Source organism: Myxocyprinus asiaticus, chromosome 1 (genome assembly GCF_019703515.2).
Source record: "Myxocyprinus asiaticus isolate MX2 ecotype Aquarium Trade chromosome 1, UBuf_Myxa_2, whole genome shotgun sequence".
NCBI lineage: Eukaryota > Metazoa > Chordata > Actinopteri > Cypriniformes > Catostomidae > Myxocyprinus > Myxocyprinus asiaticus.
In genome coordinates, this window is record NC_059344.1 from 20216736 (window position 1) to 20233326 (window position 16591).

Sequence of the window (16591 nt, forward strand, 5' to 3'; positions counted from 1 at the left end):
TTTTTTTGCCAACAAGGACAACATCATGTCTGATTCTTATTCCGGGAAATTGCCAGAGCTGATTTACCGGTATTTTCCATTGATTCCTGTTCACACATGACCTCTAAAAGGTAAAATATTGTTAATTTTCCAGAAAAGGTTCTATACGTGAAAGCAACTGTATATATTCATAGGTTGGTCAATACGTTACTCTGTGTAAAGGTAATTTTAGGTTTTAACCTGCATGCCTTCAGTCCTCTGAAACAAAAAGGCCCACATGGAATCTGAACCTGCAGATCTCTGTGGAATGCTCTGCGTATTTCCACAGATACTCTCAGCTACATTTGCTAAAATTTGCCAAAGTACATACATGTTACAGAATTCGGCAGATCCCCCCCCCCCCCCCCCACCACCCCAAATCAACACACACACACACACACACACACAAAACTACTATCCTGTATATTCCATTTGGGCCTGGAAATAACTTAAGTTTAAAGACTCAGAATAGAGAAGAGTTTTGTCTTCTTTTTCTGCGAAAGAAAAATAACATCCTTTCTACAGGTGTATCAGAAGAGGAAGATCAGCTGATGAAGAAACTCTTCTCTTCATACAACCTCAAAGTGTGGCCTGCAAAGATACCAGAGGAAAGGGTCATCGTTAGGATAGGCATGACACTTTCATCATTTGTCAGCCTGGTATGAAGATAAACACACACACACACACCAGGTCATTGTACAGTGCATAAAGGGGGCAGAGTTTTTCTGCACTGAAAATTTTTCTAAGAAAATTCAATTTCATTATGTCAAACTCCGGGATTCTCCCAATGAACGAGCAAACGCAAACATGAGGTACAGTTATTATTTTACATTGGTGTATAAATGGATATAGTTAGTGTATGTGATTTTCCCACTGTACTCCCAGAAATTTTTAATTCTTTCCACTGTGTTGAAATGTTGGTGGGCTCCATCCTATGATGTTCGTTATCCGGTCTGTTCACTTACATGCGCACTCCTAAAAAACCTGTAAGAACGCTGCTTATGCTTTTACATGGCCACATTAAGCTACGTTCTCCAGGAGAAACCAAGGTGTGTTAAATCACTTTCTCTCAATCCCTTAAACGGCATAAGTAAATCAGCATTCTTGTTTAAATGACGTTCCAGAACGCAGCTTTCTGCAAAAAAACCTGGAATAAACCGTTTTCTTAAGTGCATGTAAACATGGACACTTAAAGCCTGGTGAAGAAGTAGCAACAAACATTTTCACAAAAAACACATTCTCACCTCAGTCCATTGCTGTATTTTTGTGTAGTCAGAATATTATAAATAGCTCCAAAGAAATAAGGTGCTAATTAAATTAAGTTTAGTTTGATTTCCAATAGCACCTTGAAGTAAAAAAGTCAAATTCAAAATGTTCCAGATGCTTGGATGATCAAAAGTAAGATGTGCAACCCTGAATGGGTTTATTTTGCAATAACAACTGGCTGACTGTACATTATCCTGCTTATTACAGAGCTACTAACCAAATAAATAAATACATGGAGATAAAATATTGATTTGCTTTGAAATTATGTAATTTGAGAAGAAAGAAATCGCTGAAGAGCTGGAATCAACCTCCGGTTTACTTTGTAAAAATGACCATCTGACTCCTCATTATTCAGCCTATTACAAGACTATTTGCCAAATAAATAAATAAATGCACATGAAACATTGATTTGAGTTGAAATAATTTTATTAGCTTACTTGTAGAGATCGCACAGTGACCCGAGAAGCAGGAGAGATGGCTTGCAGAACCCGGATGAGAGGTCTGATACATCTTAATCCCCGTTTAAACCACGTGCGTTTCAACTAGCCCCGCAATTGTTTGTGCCCCGCCCTCCCCTACAGACACATGCACAGATTTGCACATTCACAGATGTCTCATACTTAAACTGTCTAATCAATGTGTCCTTTACATATCCTTACAGATCCCAAACTTCACTACAGGCTTTATAAACAGTGAACTCACATTATTTTTGTCCTCCTAATACAAATGAAGATACTTACTGTGACAACATTAATGCCACCTATCACTCTTAATAACAGTTTTTTGTCTGGACATGTCCACACATTCAAATAATTTAATATATTACGCATATAATATGAAGTGTGTATACAGAGTCTATACAAGTGTTATGGTGTGTGTTGACCCATCCCCCCTCTGTCTGTGCACTATACTGGGCCTAGCACAGCTGTCTCTCTGACATTCCTACACTAGTTTTAAATAGCAGAACTGTGTGCTGATCTGGCAATTGAGCTTTAGGTCTTTCCCTTGTCTACCAATAATATCCCATCTCCCCCTTCCCTCCATCACCACAGTGTTCCCGTTGCTTGACTGGCCCTGGTTCCAAACACACTTCAGTACTTGTGTTTACAAATGCCACCTCCCCGCACATGCTCACATATTAAATTATGCTTTTATTCTGACTAGCTAGTTTTAGAAATAATCAGATATTATACTGGTTTTATATCAGATATTAGCAAATGTAAATAAATGTCAAATCAAAATCAAATCAAATCAAATCACTTTATTGTCACACAGCCATATACACAAGTGCAATGGTGTGTGAAATTCTTGGGTGCAGTTCCGATCAACATAGCAGTCGTGACAGTGATGAGACATATACCAATTTACAATAACATCAAATTAACACAACACAATTTAAACATCTGTTATACACATAATTACACACAACAATATACAAATAATAACATACACTGTACAGTATACAATACGCTGTTTTTTTTTGTTTTTTTTACTATATAGATACACATTATTCAATAAAAATTAAAAATTAAAATATATAAAAAAAATAATAAAAAAAATAAAATAAAAAAAAGTATATATATATATATATATATATATATATATATATATATATATATATATATATAGAATGTACAGTATTGTACTGTATTGACATTCAGGCTGTCGGTTGATAGTCAGCTGTTAAGAGAGACATAATATAATAATAATAATATAATTTATGACAGTCCGGTGTGAGATGTAAGAGTAGGGGTAATAAAGTGCAGTGCTGATGTATATTGATCATGAGAGATTAAGAGTTCAGAAGTCTGATTGCTTGGGGGAAGAAGCTATCATGGAGTCAGCTGGTGCGGGTCCTGATGCTGCGATACCGCCTACCTGATGGTAGCAGTGAGAACAGCCCATGGCTTGGGTGGCTGGAGTCTCTGATGATCCTCCGAGCTTTTTTCACATACCGCCTTGTGTATATTTCCTGGAGGGAGGGAAGCTCACCTCCGATGATGTGTTTGGCAGTTCGCACCACCCTTTGCTGTGCTTTGCGGTTGTGGGCGGTGCTATTGCCGTACCAGGCGGAGATACAGCCAGTCAGGATGCTCTCCACAGTGCAGGTGTAGAACCGTGTGAGGATGTGGCGGTTCATTCCAAACTTCCTCAGCCGTCTCAGGAAGAAGAGGCGCTGATGAGCCTTCTTCTCAATGACTTCAGTGTGGACGGACCATGTGAGTTCCTCAGTGATGTGGACACCCAGGAACTTGAAGCTGCTGACTCTCTCCACTGGTGCTCCATTGATGGTGATTGGACTGTGTTCTCTGTCTTTTCTTCTGAAGTCCACCACAAGCTCCTTTGTCTTACTGACGTTGAGGGAGAGGTTGTGCTCCTGACACCAGTGTGTCAGAGTGTGCACCTCCTCTCTGTAGGCTGTTTCATCATTGTCAGTGATCAGACCTACCACCGTCGTGTCATCAGCAAACTTAATGATGGCATTGGAGCTATGTGTTGCCACAAAGTCATGTGTGTACAAGGAATACAAGAGTGGGCTGAGAACACAGCCCTGTGGGGCTCCAGTGTTGAGGATCAGTGATGAGGAGATGTTGCTGCCTATTCTAACCACCTGGCGTCTGCTTGACAGGAAGTCCAGGATCCAGCTGCACAGCGAGCTGTTTAAGCCCAGAGCCCGGAGTTTCTCATCTAGCTTGGAGGGCACTATGGTGTTGAATGCTGAGCTGTAGTCTACAAACAACATTCTCACATAAGTGTTCTTTTTTTCCAGGTGGGAGAGAACAGTGTGTATTGTAGATGCAATGGCATCATCAGTGGAGCGGTTGTTGCGGTAAGCAAACTGCAGCGGGTCAAGATTGAGTGGCAAGACAGAGCAGATGTAATCTCTGATTAGTCTCTCAAAACATTTGCTGATGATGGGGGTCAGAGCAACAGGACGCCAGTCATTTAAACAAGTTATTTTTGATTGTTTTGGAACAGGCACAATGGTGGATGTTTTAAAGCATGTGGGGACTACAGACAAAGAGAGGGAAAGGTTGAAAATGTCCGTAAAAACACCAGCCAGCTGGTTCGCGCACGCTCTGATGACGCTCTGGGCCTGCGGCTTTGCGGATATTCACCCGTCGGAAGGATCAGGTTACATCCGCTACAGAGACGGAGAGTGAACTGACCTCTGTAGCTTCAGCCGCGAGAGCTCTCTGCGAGGGCGGTGTTATTTCCCTCGAAACGAGCATAAAAAGTATTTAGCTCATCCGGTAGAGAGGCAGCGGTGTTCATGGCGGAGTTTTTATTCCCTTTAAAGTCCGTGATGATGTTAATTCCCTGCCACATGCTTCTAGAGTTGGTGGTGTTAAACTGTCCTTCAATCTTGTCCCTGTACTGGCGTTTTGCTGTTTTGATAGTTTTTCGGAGGGCATAACTGGCTTGTTAATTTCCGCGTTCCCGGAATTAAAAGCGAAGGTCCGCACATTAAGTGCCGCTCGAACATCGCTATTGATCCACGGCTTCTGATTCGGATAGATTCGTACAGTTCTGGTCGGAATCACTTCCTCTACGCACGTTCTGATGAAACACATTACGCTATCAGCGTAAAGCTCGATGTCGTCATCAGAGGCGGACCGGAACATCTCCCAGTCCGTGTGATCAAAACAGTCTTGTAGCATAGAGTCTGATTGGTCCGACCAGCACTGGATCGTTCTGAGGGTGGGTGCTTCCTGTTTCAGTTTCTGCCTGTAAGCGGGCAGAAGCAGAATGGAAGAGTGGTCCGATTTGCCAAATGGTGGGCGGGGGAGGGATTTGTAGCCATCCCGGAACGGAGAGTAGCAATGATCCAAAACCCGGTCCCCTCGTGTGTTGAAACTAATGTGCTGGTGATATTTTGGTGCGACTGATTTTAAACTGGCTTTATTAAAGTCCCCGGTCACAATGAACGCGGCCTCAGGGTGCGCGGTTTCTTGCTCACTTATACTCCCATACAGTTCCTTGAGTGCCTGGTCTGTGTCGGCTTGTGGGGTAATGTACACAGCAGTGATAATGACCCCTGTGAATTCCCTCGGTAGCCAGAATGGTCGACACAGAAGCATAAGGAATTCCAGATCAGGAGAGCAGTAAGACTTGATAAAATGTACGTTCCTCTGATCACACCAGGATTTGTTGATCATAAAACATACACCACCACCTCTGCTTTTACCTGAGAGGTCTTTCGCTCTGTCCGCTCGGTGCATGGAGAACCCCGCGGGTTCAATGGCTGAGTCTGGAATCTCCGCAGACATCCAAGTTTCTGTTAGGCAGATAATGCAGCAGTCCCTCTTCTCTCGTTGGAAAGAGATCTGCGCTTTCAGCTCGCAGAGCTTGTTATCCAGAGACTGAACATTTGCCAGTAGAATAGTGGGTAGCGGGGGTCGATTTGCGCGGCGTCTTACTCTGATGAGAACGCCGGCTCTGTTTCCCCTTTTCCTCCTGCGTTTCCGCGGCCGTGCTTCCCAGACAAAGGGCTCCGCTTGCGTGTTTGTAAACAGCGGGTCGGCATTGAGGAATGTGAAGTCCGGTTTTCGGTGTGAGATCGCTGAACCAATGTCCAAAAGTGTTTGTCTGTCGTAGACAATAAGGCAGACAACATCCAAGACGAAAAACATAAGAATTGTAAACAAAACAAACAAAACATTGCTATGTTGTGTCGGAGCTCGCAACGCAGCAGCCATACTCGGCGCCATCTTGAGTCCTAATTGTTGTACTTATTGCATTCATATCCTTTCTATGGAGGTCAGGGTATAGAAATTTCATTTTCAAGAAAAAAAAAATTAAACTCTGGTGCATTTTTGGACTGCTGCCTGCAATTTTTCACACTCAATTTTAAAATCTTACTAATTACACATAATATGGACCAATTGCAAAAAAAAAAAAAAGGTTTATTTTTTCAGAAAAAAAAAAACAAAACAAATAAAACTCAAATTATTCATAAATAATGTTGTATATGTTTACAATCTTATGATGAACAGAAAGTTTTAAAAAAATGATAAAAAAAATGTTTTGTCCTAACTTTGTAAGCATGTTATTCTGCTTCTTTTTAATCTATCAAACTGCAAAAAAAGTCTTATTTCTTTCTTCTAGATGGCAGCAAGTACTAGGAAAATTATTTTTCCTCTATCACCTTTAATCACATTGCATCTAACCCCTCACATATTTTCTCTATAGACATTCAGTCTCATTTTCAGTTCATGCACAACCCCCCATTGTTTCATCGAATATCTCGGCCTTTGGGTGGATTAGAAGCTCAGTCTAGGTGTTATAAGAAAGCTGAGCTCTTTGCTATGATATATAACACTTTATCATCAACAGTCGATAACATATTTTTCTGATGATTTGTTTAGCATGCTTTTCCTGCTGGACTGTATATTTTGTTCTGGACATCTAAGATATAACACTGTATTATTCACCCATGCAACCTTACAGACAATTAAAAATGGCAAATGTTTCTACAAGACTGTCTAAGGATAGAGCAGATATAAAGTTAGCTTTATTTAGGGGCTATTTGTGGCTTACAGCAGCAGTGATCGGCACAAAAAGAGATGTTTGTATTTAATCTCTTACTGAAATCATATTTCACTTTGTTATTCTTCAAAAAAAAAAAAAAAAAATCTTTTTAAACCATGATATGAGTTCAACAAAATAAACTGTATAATCACATTTCTGAGAATGAGAGCTTTCATTTGACAAATGACTTCTCTATTTAACTGCTATGTTAAGACTTTTATATTAATATTAATATTTCTAACACATTACCTCTAGGTGGTACTTATTTGCGGCATAGATGTTTTTAGGCCTTATTTTGTTATTTTATGTAAAAGAAATGCAAATGTGACGGTGTTCTATGAAAAGTTCAGATCCTATGATACCACATACTGTATGCTTGACTTATGGATCCGGGGACGTTTTAAGTGTAAACTTATTTTGCAATATAGCCCCCCCACTACAGTTTAAGGGGTAAAAAGTTTAAAATATACCGGTAGATACTATAACGGACCTCATACAATATAGTGCTGGTTTAAAGCAGTGCATCCTAAAACTAATATTTGTCAGTTAGAGAAAAAAATTATGCCAAAACACACACCATTACTGAACATGCATTCAGTGTCTGAGTTTATGGATTTTATTTTATTTGTTCTGTTTTTGTGTTTCTGTGTTTTTAGAACATGAAAGATGAGGAGATGAACACTATTGTTATCATGAACTTGGTAAGTCAGCAAGATTTCTTTCAGCTCCTCTGCGTCTGTATGACATTTAGAGAAATACCATCTTGAGTGCAACTTAAATTCATGAAGCTATTTGCACTGAAGAAATACAAACTCATCTATCATGATAATTTACTGGACTGAAATGTCAACAAATTTCCACACATGACAAACACTGACAAAAAGGACTAGAATCTATATACAGTACCCACAATTCTGAATACAAAATGAACAACAATTATGCAAACACGACTGATAATATTAATGAACAAATGTCCAGATTTTTTGAATTTGGTATAATTGATGACAGGTGGAAGATCATTTGAAATAATTTGATTAAATGATGAACTGTTTGTATTATAATTATGAAGATGAAATTCTTTTGTCTGCACACATACACACAGACTCAAAAATACCCAACCCCTTCTTTTGTTGTTGCAGGAGTGGAATGATTATCGTCTTTCTTGGAACCCAAAAGATTATGGTGGAATCGATGTGTTGCGTATCCCATCAGGAAAAGTGTGGCTCCCTGACATTGTTCTCATCAACAAGTGAGTTGTGTGCGTTTTGCTTCTTGTGTAATCTCAGAGAACATATGAGAATCTGACACAATATCTCAGAAAGCCTTTGATGGGTTTCTCCAAGTGCTGCAGAAAATAATGCTTGTTTGGGAAATTATCAGAGCTTTTGTGAGCAGCTTGTCAAGAGACATGGACACACACACCCACCCACACACACACACACACACATTCACACAATGTCCCTGGCAAGCAGTTTCTGCTGGTAGACCCCCATCAGTGCTCTTCTAAATATCCTTGTCTTAATATGTTTTTTGTTTTGTTTTTTTAAGTTGTCAAACTATAGAAATGCATCTATTTGAAATTGTTGGAGCTTACTACATTTTTAGAATGGTCTGACTACAGTATCTGCCCTCAGAGAAGTCTCCAATGCATGTGTCACTGTACAGATTTACTAAGAAGCACTTTTTTTGCTCTCTGAGACATACTATAATGCAGTGACCATGTTTTTCAGCATTATCAAAGGCATTACTGAGTATCTAAAAAGAGTGCCAGATAACCAGTGGCATGGTGTATAAATTCAGTAATGCCTTAGGATCTTTGGGAATTTCTAATTTCTCAGCATGTTCTGAAGTGATGATACGGCTCAAATTCACAATCCGTCTTAAGTGTTTTTGAAATCTGTACATTGTCCAGTTTGTGCATATTATCATTTTGAGAGAAAATTTGCCAATACTAACGTACAGTATCTGCAGTTTATGTTTAGTTTAGTTTGCTGTACAAACTCTTATACTTAATAATTGTTACAATAACTTGTTCCACTTACACATGTGAATTCAGAATTTTTACGAACTACTTAGATAATGATGCTTTTGGGAAATGCGCCTTAGAGACTAAGTACTATTTAAGTGCTGCTAACATTCTACTTAGTGCTTTGGGAAACCCAGCCTGTATCAGATGCTTATTTTTTATGCAAGGATATAATAGTTAAAGCTGAAGTATGTAATTTCTGCAACACTAGCGCCACCGAACAGAATTGCAAAAATAAACAGTGTTTTCAAAACAGCTTTCCATCTCATCTGCTTTTGTTCAAACCATCATATAGTCCATCAATAAGTTTTGCACTTTAACTCACACAGTGCTGTATTATGATATCAAACAATTTTACTATAAAGTTCTACTATAAAAACAAAATGATTAGCTTGTGCATTAGCTCACCTGAGTGTTGGACTTTGAACTCGGAAGACCGAGGTTCGAGCTCAGCCAAGCACACAAGCTGACATGTGAGATGAGTATGTCATGACATGGATGCTTCAGGAAATGTCTCATTTGCTTTTTGGACACAATCGGTTAGGTTTAGGTGTTGGTTTAGGGTAATGATCAGCAGTGCACATAAGAGGAGCGCTGTGAACCTGACATCAACAAAACCACCTCTTGGAGAAAAAAAACAAGTAAGCATTTATACAACATATTTCACCAAATGTTTTCCCTTGAAAAAATATATATTTTCCCCAGGTAAATTGAAAGTCACTTTAAGCAATGTAAAGACTCACTGTAACTGTAAATATATAAAAAAAAAATCATTTGTGAGATTAATTTGTCTTCCATAAACAAATAGGCCTGGTTTCATTTAGAAAATAATTAAGAATTAGCTTTTCCTAGTTTTTTCTCGATGCTGAGAAACAGATAATCTGATACATCAGATGGTTTACAATTAAAATGTGCATTTTACAGACTATTTAATGCACAGAGTCGGTATAGATATATTTAGACCGGAATTACAATTGCGGAAAACAGTGAATCAGTTCATCAGCTGCTTATTGATTCTCATGCACAGTGGATAGAAAACACGCATTGTCATGCGCTCTTGATAACAGCATTGTGTGGAGATGCATTTACAGTTCGCTACTTTTGTTTGCCCAGTCACATATATTTACTTACAATGCAGCAGCCAGTCAATGTGATTGTTAACACTCATGTGAAAGGAGACACTATGATAATCGTTATGCTATTGCCTTTTTATAAAAAGAGTGAGTTTACATCATCATCATCACCATTAGCCTGTTATTAATAATCTAGGAAGTGATTCCTTGTCACAGACTATACACCCTTGGCTTGCTCACTGGGGTTTTGTAAGACACAATTTTATTCTCTGTAAAGCTGCACTGGAACAATTTGTTTGTAAAAAGTACTATACAAGTAAATTTTTGAAAAAACAATAATTACTGAATTATAAACATACTGATTGCTAAGTTATGTTAACATAAGTTATGACTTCGGACTTTACTGGGAAGAAAATTTAGAAACTGGACCTTTTACAATGTTAATTGACCTATTGGAACTTGTTTAATTAATTAATAAATCACACACGCGTGCCTTCGCGCACACAAACACACACATAATTGTATATATACTGTATATATACAGTATGCATATAAAGTATGTATATATACATACACACACTTTTTGGTGTGCTACCCTAAAATTTTTACTGTTCCCCTCTGGCCACCCCATTAAAAATATCCTGAAGGCACCACTGGGGCCAATTCTAAGCGCAGTTTTCGCACCAGCGCAAAGCGTAAGTGAACATGGGTGGGAGTGTTTGCGCTATCTGTGGGTGAATGATGCAGCACACAGAAACACATTTGTCTATCATCCCGGCATACCCAGCAAGGATGAGCAGTGTATGAATGTGGTGTCTCGAAGCAATGTCTTCTGTTTCTTGTGAGAACATTCTCTATTTGAACACAACGCATAAACTATTCGATGGCTCGGCTGACTTTGGCAGGGTTCTCCGCTGGGCACTGATCTGAAATAGAGTGGTGAAAAATCAGAATGAGTCACCGGTGCCTTTTTTAACCTGCAGCACCATCTTGAGGCAACCAAGAAATTTTGTGTCACATCCATGACTCTGTCATGGCACGTATCAGCTTGAGTCGATGGCTAATTTTGAACCGTGGTCCTCTGACTCTAAGGCCAACACGCAAGCCGGATCTCCAGGAAGAATGGCGCTGCCCTTTGAGACGCAGTCTTTTGACGGTGGCCGGACTGCAGGACCTTTCATCCAGAACGAGGGCGATGCTTGAGTGGAGCGTCCGGAGACTCATGGCCTCGCAGTGAGGGCAGTCTGTTTCCCGGCATGGGTGCAGCCCAGGCAGCGAATACAGCTCTCCTGTTCATCTGACAGAGGGATGTGCTGCTCGCATGCGGAACACTTGCGGAACAACATCTTTAAAAAGACACGTACACACAAGTGGCTCTTTATCGAGTGTTTTACGTCATGTGGACAGAATATTATATATATAAGTGGGTAAGTGTGTAGGTGTCTCGCTGAGGCGAAGAACCCGTTGCCGGTAGCGAGGCGGAGAGACTCTTCGCCGGAACACCAGAGGGGGCGGGTGAATCTTTCACTGAAGGCACTGAGAGTCAAGCGATGAACATCCTGATGCGTCTGCAGGGATGTCCCGTCCGCTGGAGGGTGTTCGTCGAGAGGGCTTTTCTTCATGTTTTTTGTTGTTAAAATAGCCAAATCTATTGGATATTTCTCTCCGTCTTCCTCGTTGAAATGTATGAGTAATTATGGTAACATGGCTTTGCTTTCCCCCACGAGTGGGTAGGGCCTCCTTGCCGGCTGTATCTATGGAAAAGGTTGTCTTTGTGTTGTTGGATCAATATTTGTTTTTGTTATAAATATTTCTCAACATATTCATGGTTATTTTGTGTGTCATCAGAACTCAAAATCAAAATTCAAAATGATGATGATGATAATTGGATCATCATCATCATCAACAACATCTTTGATTAATAATAGTCATTTGTTTTGTTCATTTTTCTGTGGACATTTGTGCATGCAAACATTCAATCATTTGTTGTGTGAACTAACCTAGATAGTTCACTACATTTCTGCCCAGAACTACAGTATGTGAAGAGTTTGTTTCTGATGGGGAACTTATAAGTGGCGCTCTCTAGGTGTTGACTGGCTGCTTGCCACTATTTCCTATGGTAATGCTGACACTTTTCATTTAAAATTATTGGTTGTTTTGTTGGACTGAATTGAGGATTGAAGTCAGAGTATTCATAATATCTGTTTTGACGAAGTTATGTGCAGTATTTGAATTAATTTTGTTATTTGAACGTATTAAGTGCTAACATTAGCATTTATGATTTGACATCAGGAGAGATAGAGACAAAAAACACCTTATAAATAATTTAAAAGTGTCTTGTATGTCTTAACAGGTATGTTTTTTCTCTCTCTCTCTCTCTCTCTCACTTGAGTCTGTATGTTTCAAAAGAGATTTAATTTATTTAAAGCATCTTGGTGGAAGATTGAAACTTGTCTTTCAGTGTTGTTGTTTTTTCACATTAAAAACATTTATTAAATACAAATTTTTCCTATAAATGTTGTGTTTTTAATGTCATATATGCTGGTGGGTTTGTATTTTCAAATAAGCAGATCTTAAAAAAATCTTGGTTTTATTTAATTGGTGCAAAAGGTTAAGTATCAACTTAGTGCATGTGTATTGATTATTTTTTAATGCAGCATAATGTTGTGACTTTACTTAGAGTGACACATCATTACTAACTCATTATTAAATAACCATGAACACATGACTTATGTCATCAGTTTGCCATAAACTATATTTCCCATGTTGCACTGCCCTCATCACTGCCATCTGTTCCCCATCTTCCTCACCTGTTCTCCATTTCCTCATCAACACCTGTTTGTATATATACCCTCATGTTTTGTTCACTCTTTTTTAGTTCTAGTCCGTGTAACCCATGTGTTAGTTTGTAGTTTATGGTTTGTTGTTCATTGTTACTTGTGTTCACGTTGATTTGTATCTTCATTAAAAGCCAGCGAATAGATCCATTGCCTCTCATCTCAGCTACAAAATATGATAGAAGAACTGACCATATACAGATCTAGCGGCTTACTCAAGGCGACCGTTCAGTTGAGGATCACGTCAGTTTCTCCAACTGGCGGATTTAGTGCGCTATGATGACCGCGCTCTGGTGATATTCTTCAGTTGTGTGAGTACGTAGAGGTAACTCTGAGATTTTTGGCTCTGCCTGTTCCTCCTCTGGTTCCTCCTCTTGACACCCAAATCCTCCATCCTCCTGTGGCTCCATCTCCAGACCCATTTCCAGCTCCGCCATTGGGATCTCAAGTCCCTACTCCTGCTGCTCCACCTCTGGATCCGCCTATGGCTCTGCCCCTTAAGTTTCCACCTCCTGCGGCCAAACCACCAGACCCCGTTCCCTTCGTAGAGCTGCCTCCCAAACCCCCCCCCCCCCCAACCCTGTCCCTGCCCTGTGGCCGCCTCCCTATCCCTGCCCTGTGGTTGCCTCCCTGGCCTCTTGATCATCCCCAGACTCCTCCCTGGCCACTGTATCATTCTCCATTTCCTCCTGGACCCAATAATCATCCCCTGAATCCTTCCTTATCTGCGTCTTCTGCCCTCTAGTGTCTGTGGGTGCCAGGAGTCGCCCTTTTGGGGGGGGGGGGGGTCTGTCACCGTGTGTTACTGTTATGTTTTTAAGGACTCTTATTTTGATGTGTGTGTGTGTGTGTGTGTGTGTGTGTGTGTTCATTAAAAGCCTGCTAATAGATCCATTGTCTCTTCTCAGCTACTATACGTGACATTGACTTGGTGGGGCACATCATTATTAACTCATTGTTAACTACTCATGAACTATCATCAGCTGATGACTTGTTAATAAATCATGACTTTACTTGTTGGGGTACATCATTGTAAACTTACTATCAACTACACATGTACTAAACTTCATCTCAGTTAAATCACACATTGTCTAGCATCATTTGGTTTGTCATGAGGTTAAAGCTGAGATGTGGACATGTCCTGCATATGGTTGACGAGTGAACTGAGTGGTAGGACCCACAGGTGAGAATGAAGGGAAAGTAATGGAAAATCACCCTCATACCATTCAATGAAGATTTTTAGAAGAATATCTCTGCTCTGTAGGCCCATAAAATGGTGAATGGTGACCAAAACTTTGAAGCTCCAAAAAGCACAAATGCAGTATAAAAGTAATCCATACGACTCCAGTGGTTTAATCTATTTCTTCTGAAGTTGTCCAATCGGTTTTCGGTAAGATCAGACCAAAATATAACTCCTTTTTCACAATACATTTCCTTGGCCATCATAATTTCAAAATCATTAACCTTGCACCATCTAGCACTCAACACATGCGTCAAGCATTAGAAAGTAATCAAGCTTGAAATCATGATTGTGCCTAGAGACTGCAATGGTAAGACGTACAGTTAAAAATGAGTTACATTTTGGTTTATTTTCACCCAAAACCGACTGGATCACTTCAGAAGACATGGATTAAACCACTTGAGTGATTCAGATTAGTTTTATGCACTTTTTAGAACTTCAAAAATTTGGCCCCCGTTCACTTGCATCATGCATTCTATGGGCCTACAGAGCTGAGATATTCTTCTAAAAATCTTCATTTGTGTTCTGCAGATGAAACAAAGTCATACACATCTGGAATGGCATGAGGGTGAGTAAATCATGGGAGAACTATTCCTTTAATGTGTTTGAAATTTGATCCATGTAAATTATCCAGAATAATCCAGTGTCACACAGTGATGTTTGTGGTGAAGCTGAAGACATAAGACAAAACTTATAATTGTTTTTATTTAATTTGACCATATTTAATTCATGGTTTAAGTATTTCACATTCTTCTAAAGCCAATTTGGTTTAGTTTATTTCCTAATGTTAATTAATGCATTAACTAACAAACATGTACTAACATGTAAATAAGGTGACCTTTATTATTGCATGAATTCATATGACTCATGTTGTAGTTAATGTTAGCTCTTCATTAGTTCCTGATTAGTCCATTCCTTAACTCATCATTAATTCAGTTGGAAATAATTATTAATTCAGGTATTAATTCATGATTATTCATATACTGTTATTATAAAGTGTTACCGATAATGCAATAGCCAGAGCGGAACCACCAAATTATATAATAATTGACACAGCCCATTAGCACTTTGCGCACACAACTTTGTCAAACGCACTTGCCCCTAGACTTAGTGCATGCTTACACGAAAATACCAAAACTTCATGGTCATGCCCATTGACTTAGTGCTAGTGCTCTTAAAATAGCCCCCCTTGTCTGATAATGAGACCATGTAGGGGGCAACAGCTGGGTCCTCAGTATGTGTATTGAAGAATAAAACTCAGAGTCAGGTTTTGCAATAATCAAATGAGAGATATTTTACTGATTGTTCTCTGCAGGTTCAATAGTCATTATGAGTCTATGAGATACAACAGTTAGAAAGACAGGAAGTCAAAGTGAAGTTTTCCAAATTTTCCAAAGCAATTATAGTCATATGCAGATTACATTAAGGGTGTCATCGTACCACAATTTCTAGCATTCTGGTAGGTCAACTACTTCAAACATTTTAACATATTCCAAATATGGGCTGCTTCTGTCTTCATGCAAACAATAATTGTTAGCCACAGCATGAATTGAAGTCCCATCCTTGGTCGAGACAAACTTATGATCAGATATCAGAGGTTAGCTATCAGTTATGGTTACTGCTTATTTTTTTACATCAAAGGGGTACCAAGGAGAGCAATTAAAATCCTTGGAAGTTATTTTCGACTATGGCAAAGTCACGTTTGAGAGGACACAATAACCGTAATTAATTAAGAGACATAAGTTATCTATGAATATCTCAATGTATCGGTGCTATCTTCTCCTCCGGAATAGAGGCCTTCTCCCCAAGACTTGCTGGAATGTCAGGCCTCATCATCTGAGGAACATTAGGACAGAGAGCAGGCGAAAACAGAGAAAGCATACACAAGGCCAAACGAAACATAATATAAAATCACATTAAAGAAACTAAAATCTCTCTCTCTCTCTCTCTCTCTCTCTCTCTCTCTCTCTCTCTCTCTCTCATACAATTAATAATGATTGAATAAAATAGAATCAAATGGTTATAGAATTCTCCAGAAGCCGGGCTAAATGAGTAATCACTGTTACTGCACTCCTGACATCGTCAGTCACCTCACAAATCACATACATATTACTTGTACCTTTTAGGAAAAGAGAACAGAACATTGATTAATATAATAAGAATAAGTGGGGGTGATAAAAGATAAGGTATAACTTGTAAAAATAAAAGGATTTCGAAAATCCACTCTTCAACCATTTCACTCGCTTTTGGCACACCCCACTGGACATTTCACTAGGAAACTGCAGCAAAACATGCACTGAAGGATATGATTTCATTTTGCAAAAATGTTGCCATGGTCATGTAATGTTCATGAGATCAGGCTGAACATTTGACGACCAGAAAGTGTCCAAGTACTTCATGTCTTAATTTTGAGTTGTATATATAGTTTTATAATTTAAAACCTTGCAAGCTTCTTTTGTGAAATGTTTTGCTTGAAAAGTGTGGATTGGCGATCTTTCTTAAAACATTTTTGTCACTAGGTTAAATGTTTTCTTATCTACCTCAATGACATGCATTAATTTTAAAGAGTGGCTTAGGTGACCAAATACTTTTGGGGGCC

The 16591-nt window shown here is 39.2% G+C and overlaps 1 pseudogene; it reads left to right on the top strand.

Moving 5' to 3' along the window:
• The first annotated feature begins 256 nt into the window (after nt 1-256).
• Nucleotides 257-16591, top strand: part of LOC127439656 (acetylcholine receptor subunit beta-like) — a 40623-nt pseudogene continuing 24288 nt past the window's right edge.